General features: G+C 40.1%; 1 protein-coding gene across 1 annotated transcript in view; it reads right to left on the reverse strand.

Moving 5' to 3' along the window:
- The window catches only part of LOC149002433 (uncharacterized), a 57,750-nt gene extending 48,221 nt beyond the window's left edge, over positions 1-9,529 (reverse strand). The window contains exon 1 of the mRNA XM_089136616.1: positions 9,271-9,529. The gene's annotated coding sequence lies outside the window, so the exon portion shown is untranslated. The remainder of the gene's footprint in view (positions 1-9,270) is intronic.
- Positions 9,530-10,279: the final 750 nt, after the last annotated feature.

A 10,279-nucleotide genomic window follows, 5' to 3' on the forward strand; every position in this document is an offset into this window, starting at 1 on the left:
GTGACTCACATAGTAAATCGGCCACTGTTTTTTATCTTTTTCATGAACAAGTACTGCACTGACCGTTGAAAGGGACGTCGCTAGATATAGCTGTAATATTTCCCCCTTCTCTGGTCGGGACAAAATCGGTGGTTGTCCCAGTGCCTCTTTTAACTCCTCGAAAGCTTTCTGGCATTCTTCGGTCCATTTTGCTTCCTTGCTGCCCCTCAAATCTTTGAGTGCCTTAAAGAACGGCAAACACTTTTCTCCAGACTTGGAGATGAAACGATTCAAAGCGGCAACTCTCCCTGTTAAACACTGCACATCACGAACAGTTTTGGGAGCCTCCATGTCAACCAGAGCCTGTATTTTGGCAGGATTAGCCTCAATACCTCTTTGTGACACCATGAAGCCCAAAAATTTGCCTGAAGAAACTCCAAAGGCGCACTTTTCTGGATTCAGCTTCATTTGATATTTTCGCAGTACTGAGAATACCTCAGTTAAATCTGCAATATGATTCACTTTTGTAAAGCTCTTCACAAGCATGTCGTCAACATAAGCTTCAACATTCTTCCCTATCAAATCTTTGAAAATCTTGTTGACGGCCCTCTGATATGTAGCTCCTGCATTCTTCAGGCCAAATGGCATGACTTTGTAATAGTAGCTTTCACGATCAGTCATGAAAGCCGTGAACTTCTCATCCTCCTTATTCATAAGGATCTGATTATACCTTGAGTAGGCATCCATGAAACTTAGAGTTTCATATCTTGCAGTCGCATCTATCAAGAGGTCAATCCGAGGTAATGGATAACAATCTTTAGAGCAAGCCTTGTTGAGATTTGTGTAGTCTGTACACATCCTCCACTTCCCATTCGCCTTTTTTACCATTACCACGTTAACTAACCAAGTTGGACATTCAATTGGTTCTATGAAACCAGAATTTTTCAGTTTTTCAACTTCGCCCCGAACGGCTTCATACTTTTCAATGGAGAAATTTCTCTTTTTTCGTATCACTGGTTTCACCTTCGGATCTATCCAGAGTTTGTGCTCTACGACAGCCCGATCAATTCCTGGCATGTCTTCAGCAGACCATGCGAATACGTCATTATTCTGTTGAAGAAATAACTTCAACTCATCTTTGAATTCCTCCAGCTGCTCAGACCCGATATAAGTAATCTTTTTCTTATCCTCGGTACACAGTTGGATTTGTTCCAGCTTTTCCACTGGTTCGGGCCTTTGCATTTCTGCTTCTTCCCGATCATCTCGAACTTCTATAGGTAAGGCAGTCACCTTCCTCGGGCCCTCCTTGTCTTTTAAATAGGCAACATAACATTGTCGAGAGATCCTTTGGTCAGAGAAAACTTGACCAATTCCCATATCAGTCGGGAATTTTATCTTCAGGTGTTTTGTCGAAACAATAGCACCTATCTTGGATAAAGATGGTCGCCTGAGGATAACATTATAAGCTGGCAGTTCCCGAACCACCAAAATATTGATTCGGACGGTTGCTTCCTTAGGAAAACTCCCAATAGATAAGTCCAACTGGACAGATCCTTCCGCCACCGCAGATGATCCTGCAAAACCATATAAATGCGTGGATGAAGGCTCCATCAAGTCCTCATCCACCTTCAGCTTTAGAAATTAGGTCAGCGGCAGACCCTGTATCAACCAAAACTCTATGCACTTCTCGGTGTGCAATCTCTACCTTGATGACTATGGCATCATCATGAGGTAGACAAACGCCCCTTTTATCTTCCTCGCCAAAGGTGATAGAATCTTCACCGTTTGGCTTCTTCCGCTTCTACGTCTCTCCGGTTCCGATAAATTTGGATTTTGTCTTCAAACTCCGGAGTGATTCGGCTCTGGTCCTCCGAAAATTGTAAGGATCGGTGACCGAGTAGCTTCAATCACCTCCTTGCCCTTCTTAGACTTCGGAGCCTCCCTTGATCGTTCTGAACTAACCGAACGATCCCTTTTAGGGGCAGCCGCGCGTGGCTCACGTGGCTCCTCCCTTCTTCTGCTAACAAAATTGAACAAGTGTCCCTGAGATATTAATCTCTCAATATCTGCTTTTAGATGACGACAGTCATTTGTATAATGACCATAGTCCTTGTGGAATCGGCAATACTTTTCTCGATCCTGCTGCTCTCCAGGCTTCAAAGGAATTTTAGGTGGCCACTTCAAAATATTTTGCCTTTTGATGATATTTAAAATATCAGTCCGAGGAGCATTCAATGGAGTATACTCACTTTTACCGGGAGACCTCTGGCGCCAAGCCTGAGATTTTCCAACCCGATCGCGGACATTCTTCTTTGGCTTTGGCTTCTGCTCAGGAGCCTTTTGTTCCTTAGTGGAGACTTTATTGTCTCCTTGGCGCACATCTAAGATCTCCATGACTTTGGCCTGCTTCTGGCATCTCTGTACCAACTCAGCATAAGTTGCAGGCATATCCTGTAGTAATAACTCCAGGAGTTTTCGGTTAGTGAGTCCAGTGAATAGAGCAGTTTTGGCTACTTGCTCATCCAAATATTCTATCTCCATCGTTACTTTGTTGAATCTTTTCAGAAACTCTCTGATCGATTCGCTCTTTCCTTGTCTGACTGTAAACAAGGTTTCTTCCGTTTTCTTGACTTGTATTCCACTCTGGAATCGTCCTATGAATTTGCGCGCCAACTCATCAAAGTTTATGATCCTTCCAGATGGGAGGTTCGAAAACCACTTTTGTGCTGCTCCGGATAAAGATGAACAAAAAAACCTGCATAGAATTTCATCAGAATTACCTGAAACTGCCATGGTCTGTTGGTAATAGCCAATGTGGGCCGTTGGATCTCCGGAGCCATCGAATGTAGAAAAGGTAGGCAAACGGAAGTTATGGGGAAACTGATATCCCACAATTGGCTCGGCAAAGGGGGTCTTCCGAATGACTGAGTAAATATCTTCAGTTATCCTTCCCTTAGCCAACTGCCCTAATTTCTGATTGATGTTGGCCAATTCCTGACCAATCTGGGTCGGGTGATCTTCAGCAATATGATCACGACCTCGAAAAACACGATCCTCACGAGCTATTCGATCATCACGAACGGCCCGTCCATCACGAACATTCCGCTCATCGCGAACTGCTCGATCATCATGAACGGTTCTTCTGACAGTTGGTGAGTGAGTCCTCACCCCTGTATCCAACCTTGTATTTGAATCGCTTGTACTTTCCTGCGGTTTGTCGAACCTCGTCTCGCCTAGGTTGATGGTCAATTCTCATAGGTCCTCGGTCACCTTCACGAAAGTTCTGACCGATATTCCGATCTTCAGCCAATCTTTGATCACGTGGTAATGCACGTCTCCCTGAATCGCGATGATCAGGTTCTTGTGGTAATACCACTCGTCTGGTGATCATCTTGGAATGTATCTGGAGGATTATGTCCTCCTTAACCACCATCTACTTCAACAGGATGTTGGCTTCCCTGGGGAACGTCTGGATTATTCACTCAAGGGATTTGAACACCGGAATCGCCCTGTGCAGCGGCCACTACGGCTGCTGCCGATCTAGTCACCATGGCTTTACAAGTCTTTCCCACAGACGGCGCCAAATGATGCGTCTAAAATCTGCTCAGCCCTTAGATCTCCTCGTGATGACCTGCAAAACGAAAGCGTCAGACGTGGCCCGACCGCGAGGGTCGAGAGTCCACCTCCGAAGGCTAAGTCAGTTGATGAACTTAATCACAAACGGCTTTGCTAGAAGCACAGAGCTAAGGAATGAAGAACTGGGAAAGGTGATCTAGATCGTAAGCCTCTGATAGTTTACGTCTACCAGTTTGTATATGAATCTGAGTCCCTCACCTCGTATGGCAGTGAGGTTTATATAGAGTGTACCTTCGAATCTCCTTCGTTGGATGCACTTGAGCCTTCTTCGGGTAGTCGTTGGATCTTAACAGTTAGATCCGTTCAGCGATAGACTTCTACTAGTTTGGACTAGTAGAGGACTCCTGAGAAACCTCCAGGTTATGCGATGATTATCCCTTCGATAATGATTAGTAGCAGCCGTCAATTTGAGTCTGCCATCATTAGGGTAATTAACCTAATCCATAAGTTGGATTAGGGCGTGCTTGTAGCTGAATAAGTTTTCTTCCTCAGCAAGCCATCTTACGGATCCGATTCTCTCAGGAGCAAGTCGATTCCTTTTGTCTCGACCAGGGTCGAGGATCAAACCAAGTATGAACCCGGTTCGATCATATTTTCTCCATATCAAGTCCTAACCTCATATTCCCAAATCAGCCCAATTTTCTGGATTTGAAGTATTCTTACACTTCCATCTTCTTCAAGTGAATTGCAGAGTTTTGAAAGTTTCAGAAAAACCCTAAACACCAATACCTCAGTCCGTCCTTTGAAACAGCTTCTGAATTGCAGATCACTAGCATTCTCAAGTCTGAACTGCAGGACAGCAAGCCTAGCCCCTGTCTCAACTGTAACCGAAACCCTAGTTTGCCCTAGAATTTCAAAATCCAACAGAATTCAGATCTGACTTTCATATTCAGCAGGCTTAGGTTGCTGTATGAAACCCTAAAACCCTTCCCTCTTTCGCTGGAACTTCCTTGGCTACACCCTAAGTCTAGGGAATTACCAATTTACCCTTTGCCCTAGACGTGGTTTTCATCAATCCCACAATAGGACATGAAAGACTAACCAACATTAAGCAAGTTCTAGAGGATATGGACTCGTATATACCTTGAAAGAGATTTTAACAAAAATAATACAAAACATATTGCAATCATAAGAACAGCTTGATAAATTTATAAAAGAATATAAGAGCAAACAGAGTAAGAATAACTCAAAGTGACTATCAAAGTGAGTAGTGTCAGAGAAATTTCTCAATTATCAAGACTAAAATATAAACTTAAACAGCAATTATACTACATGAGTACATTCATGCCAAAACTAGTACAATACACCTACAAAGTTATTTGTTAATAAAGTTCAGCTCAAGTAGTTTCCTACCATGACGATATTCAAGATTTCTTGGGTAATAAATTTGGGATAACTCAAGAAGGAACACTTTCTAGTGGTGCTTGTCTTGAATTTACTATTTTTGGATTGAGTCAATTGACAGTGACTCTGTCGGTTATTCAGTGACAACAATATGAATACAGAAGAATTGAAAGGGGAAAACCAATTCTTATTTCACTCACCTGGAGGGTTTCTGCTCCTCGCAATCACACCACCAGGAGACGATAGACGAATAAGATGAAGAAGAGATCAACACTGCAGCAAGCTGACTTTGATGGACTGGGTCACTCGAGATAGAGAAAATGAAGTATAAGGATCTTTTAGCAAGCCTAGCTGCTAGGGTTGACTGTTTGTTAGAGACAGAAATCGCTTTTTCCTTTTTTGACAGCACCTCAAGTAAAAGTATTATTGGCTTACTATACATATCTAGCACGAGTGTAAAATGGACTAAGGTGGATACGAAAAACACAGCCATGTTTTGCTGCATTCATCCAAATGACAATTAACTAGACTTGTAAAGGGATCAGATTCAGCTCGGATACACCACTATCCTTATCCAAATTCCATAAGAAAAACCGCTATCCGACTCTAATCCGATATCCGTCAAATATTTCCACAAGGTATCTGAATTTGAATCCAAAATTTAATCAGATATTTGATACTTATTTGATCCGATAAACTATGCTATTACTGATTGCCAATTGTCATTTTCCAATTTCTGGTTGCTGAATGCCGGTTTCCGAATCCGACGTCAGAAAAATGGTTAATCTAATGGTTTTTCCATAGTTTGGCCAATTGGCTATGGACAATTGATGGGTATATTATCACGAATTATTTTTCCATAGTTCAACAAATTCACATCAACACAACCACAATCAATAATCCTATTACAAAACCAGCATAGCTTAAGAAATCCAAAGCAATTTAAAACCATATCATCCATATGAATCACAACTACCTATTACAAACCAGCCATAGTTTAATAAAGCTAATCCATTACAATCACAATATCATCCATAAGGACCATAACCTATTACAGAAGTACCCATCATAATTCAAGAAATCCAAAACACATCATTCATAACCAAGCACAAAACCGTCCATAACCATTTGAATATTGAGGAAATGCTGTAAGGAAACTAAAGAAAAAATAAGAAATGTAAGAATTGGAATGGAAATTAATGAGAAAGCACTGCAACAATAGAATGATTGACATAGGAATTTCTGGACCTTGAAAAGAAACTGGGTTCTACGCACAAACCAAAAATGTACATTCATAGAAGTTTAAAGAAGAGGAATGCAATTCAAAACGTTAACTAGTAACAGAAACAGAAACTAGAAGATTGGGAGTTTAAAAAGTTGTGTTACATACTTCAAATAGACGGAAGGACTAGAGAAGTAAGGAAGTACATGAGCCAAGCAACCTACCTACACCCTAACTGCAATCCCAGCAGTTATTACTAGCATCCCTCCCATAATTTGGGTGATTAGGCCCAGGTGTCAACAGTTCTGGCTCTGGGTTTGGGTTTAAACTATAATAAGAGTATCATGGACAAAAATCAACTTTTTCTCTCCTCCTCACAGTACAATAAAAGCTAATTCCTATTCATTGTGTACACATGGATATCGAGAAGTCAAACCATGAATTTAAACCCAATAAAAATTTGTAGAACTCATCATGACTTGTCCTAATTCAATCAGATTGAGTATTACATTGGACCAAATAGGAATGAACCAAATCAACCTTAGGTGACTCCCAGTTCAACTGATCCCAATCTAACTGTCTAGACAATGGGTCAAAAGACCAGAAGTGCTACAACTTCCATCCAATCATCCACACAAAAGATAACATTTTAAACAAGAAAATAATTAATAGTAAAACAATAGCAAGACTCTGCAAGGAGATCTTCTCCAGAAACTTTCATTGAAATCAGACATAGAAAAGCCTTTTTAAGCAATTCTACATGTTGGTGAAATTTATGACATTGGAAATGAACAGAAAACATTATATTATCAGTCGTATGGGCCCAATGGGGTACTTTCTACATTATCTTATGCAACAACTGACCAAGTGTGCAGATCATAGAACGAAAGTTCATTCATATCGCCCGGTTCGCTACCTAGAGAACCGGGTGATATGGATATATCTCGCCGAAATATCGGCGAGATATAACATCCGTGGTTCATGCAGGTTGTTGGCAAGGACTGAAATCTCGGGGAGGTTCGTCATTTCACTGGTTACCAACTTACCGAAAAAGTAATTATAAAATATAAATTATATTATAAAAAAAAAGTGATTGATGTGATGTACTGCACAGCTCTAAACCTGTGAAAAATCTTCTATATTCCCATTAATTACTCATGTAAGGTGGGTAAGCATAAGGCAAGCATATCCATTCATCCCTCATCAATCACCATTAAATGCTTTAAAGGCTGTACCACGTGGGTGGTGAACAAATCTCAATGCAATGTTTGGGGTTTTTTGTTTTTTTAAAGTCACTTAGAGTCTCAGACAGTTAGACAGTCAAGACTTAAGACTCAAGACTCATTTTTCATTTTTTCTTCTTTCTTCTCGCTGAGTTGCAGAGTTGCAGACCCATTTCCGTTTCCAACGATCTGCGTTGAAGGCTGAAGCCATAGTTATGGACGATGATGACCACCATCTCCAGCGATTGTGAACTCAACAAGCTCTTTGCAGTCTCTCCTCTCACCTCTTCTCTCTGAAATGCTAAAATGATGTTGTTTCAATCTCTCTATTGCTATTTCTCTACAAATTTGGTAAGGTTCAGTTTGATTCAAGGATTGGAACGATAGCAGGAGATACTGGCAACTTCCTGGGGCTGTTTTCGGTGTATTTCGCTGGTTCGCCGGGAAATCGGCGAATTTTCACCGATTTTCTGGCGATTTTTGAAAAATCCGTTTTCGCCGGAAGTATCGTTTCGCCGTTCACTGACTTTCGGCGAAATTGTGTTCCATGGTGCAGATTATGTGAATTAATTTTATTTCATGAGCACATTTTACTGTTCATATTCCAAAGTGAGCCTCAAATTGCTAATTTTACCAAAGCATGCTTTGGATTGATGTAAGCAAAAAGCTCTTCTCCTCTCTCTGCAATATGGAAGTAAAGTTTGGGTTTTCATGGAAATCCACCCACCTATGAATCTATGATATCCGCTGGGGATCAGAGCACAGTGTTGAACATAAAGATCAAAAAAACTGTTGCTTGGGATTCGAAGCACAGTCTCCAACAGGACTCTACCTGTACCTTTTGACTTCAAGTTCTTCCACTCCGTCCCAAGGGTTAGAGATATTTAGCCACCGCTATCAAGGGTTAAATCTAAGAACAAAGAGACATAAAACAAGGAAGAAGAAAGATAAAGTACTGCTGATTGTTGAACTTCTGCTGGTTGCCCTTGCTTGCAGCTGGTTGTAGGGGCAGAGTAGCTTCAACAACGACTCTTTTTTGATAATTCTTTGAAATATTTAATATAACTAGAAATTGAAAGTAGTCAACAGCAGCTTGCAAGCAGAATTGCTTTCTAGAACTGAAATTGAATAGCCCTTGTGAAACTAGGTGTCTAATTTAACTTTTAATAGGGAACGTGTGGAAATACAGAAAAGGTTGAGAAGTCACCTTTGAAGTTCCTGGAAGTGTTATTACAAAGAACAGAAGTTGAATAACAGCAGAAGAGAGCAAAATATGGTTACGGTCCGAAAGGGGAAAACCTATCCATACGACCATAGCTATAAGAAGTGACTGTTACTTCTTTCTATCAACATTGAAAAAAAGCACCAAAATCTCACTGGCATCACAAATTGAAGATCAAGAACATGGAAAAACAAATAATTCTGTATCTGTTCTCCACCTCTGTTATTTATAGACAGAGACGATCAGCCCAAAGTGTAAATGGCAGTCATACACTTTTCAATCAAAGACGAACTTTAACCAGCACATTACAAATTCAAAGCCTCAAAGGAACAATGAAGTTCCACATATAACTAAAAGTCGTAACAGTGTCTATAGGGTTATGGACTAAAAGGAAGCTTCACTGAGAAACAGAGCTGATAGCCTTGTACCAGCAGAAGGTTTTGCTTGTTCTCTGCTTTTACTAAACCCAAAAACGAGATTGATCGTTTTCAAGAAAGTAGATTCAATTAGTTCAAACAAATATAGGTAAACAGGAGAACGCCCCACTTGGAGAAAACCCATCTGACAAATTTTGGGAAAGCCGAAAACAAGAAGAATTGTATGAACTCAGAATCCTAATGAGAAAACCCGATTTATTTACTGACCTTAACGGCACAACTTCTCGCAAACACCAGGAAATGCCGAGAGGAATAAGATGGAGAAGAGACAAACTGCTGCAAAAAGATGATTTTGATACACTTAAGTCACCGGAGATAGAGAAGACGAAGAAGAGGGATCCCCTTTCTCAAGGTCGGCTGCTGGGTTCAAGCTTCGCTCCAGTAGGAGTTGATATCCCTTCGATCGTTTCCTTTCTTTCGGTTTTTACTTTTCACAGTTTTCTCCCCAGCTGAAAAGTAAAATGAGTTTTTCTCAAAACCATTAGAGTTTTTGGTATAAAGGCGTTTTTTATATATAAGAATAAGGATATTACACATGTTGAGGTAGGGGTTGAACCACGACCCCCCACTGAGAAGTTAAGTTCATAACCATACTACTACCCCTCCATTGGCAAAACTATTAGAGTTTTTTATGTAGGACCTTTAAGTGACCACAAACTCACATTAGGTTCCTTAATTCAATATATTATCATATTATGGAGTCTGGATTATCTCTTGATCTTTAAGGAGTATTGATCACAAATTACAGCGAGACCCATAGGATTAAGGGGATGAATTCTTTTAAATAATATATTTTATTATTTTTTACTTGACCCTCACATAGTTTGTTGTTGTAAAGTCGTCGGAAGATGATCCACATTGTATATTATGTGCGGATCCCAAGCAGACTAACACGGTTAGTCGCCATTAAATGCATTCATTATATGGGTTATATATATAAATGGAGAAAAATATAATAATACAATGTATTAAATAACCTGAGGGACATTTTCATCATTTTATGTTTGAAATTTTAATATACTTAATAGTGGCTAACGATGTTAGTTTTTGGGACTTACACATAATATATTGCACTAAGAGAACCCAACATTAATTTGTGGTCTACTAAGAGGACTCACACATAAAAAACTCTTTTATTTTTTTAACTTTTTTCTCATTTTGGGTGTGTGTATTATATTTTTATTTGAGAGCATAGGAAAAATCTCATAGGAATAAA

This window comes from Hakea prostrata, chromosome 10 (genome assembly GCF_041222555.1).
Source record: "Hakea prostrata isolate BN-2017 chromosome 10, UWA_Hpros_2, whole genome shotgun sequence".
NCBI lineage: Eukaryota > Viridiplantae > Streptophyta > Magnoliopsida > Proteales > Proteaceae > Hakea > Hakea prostrata.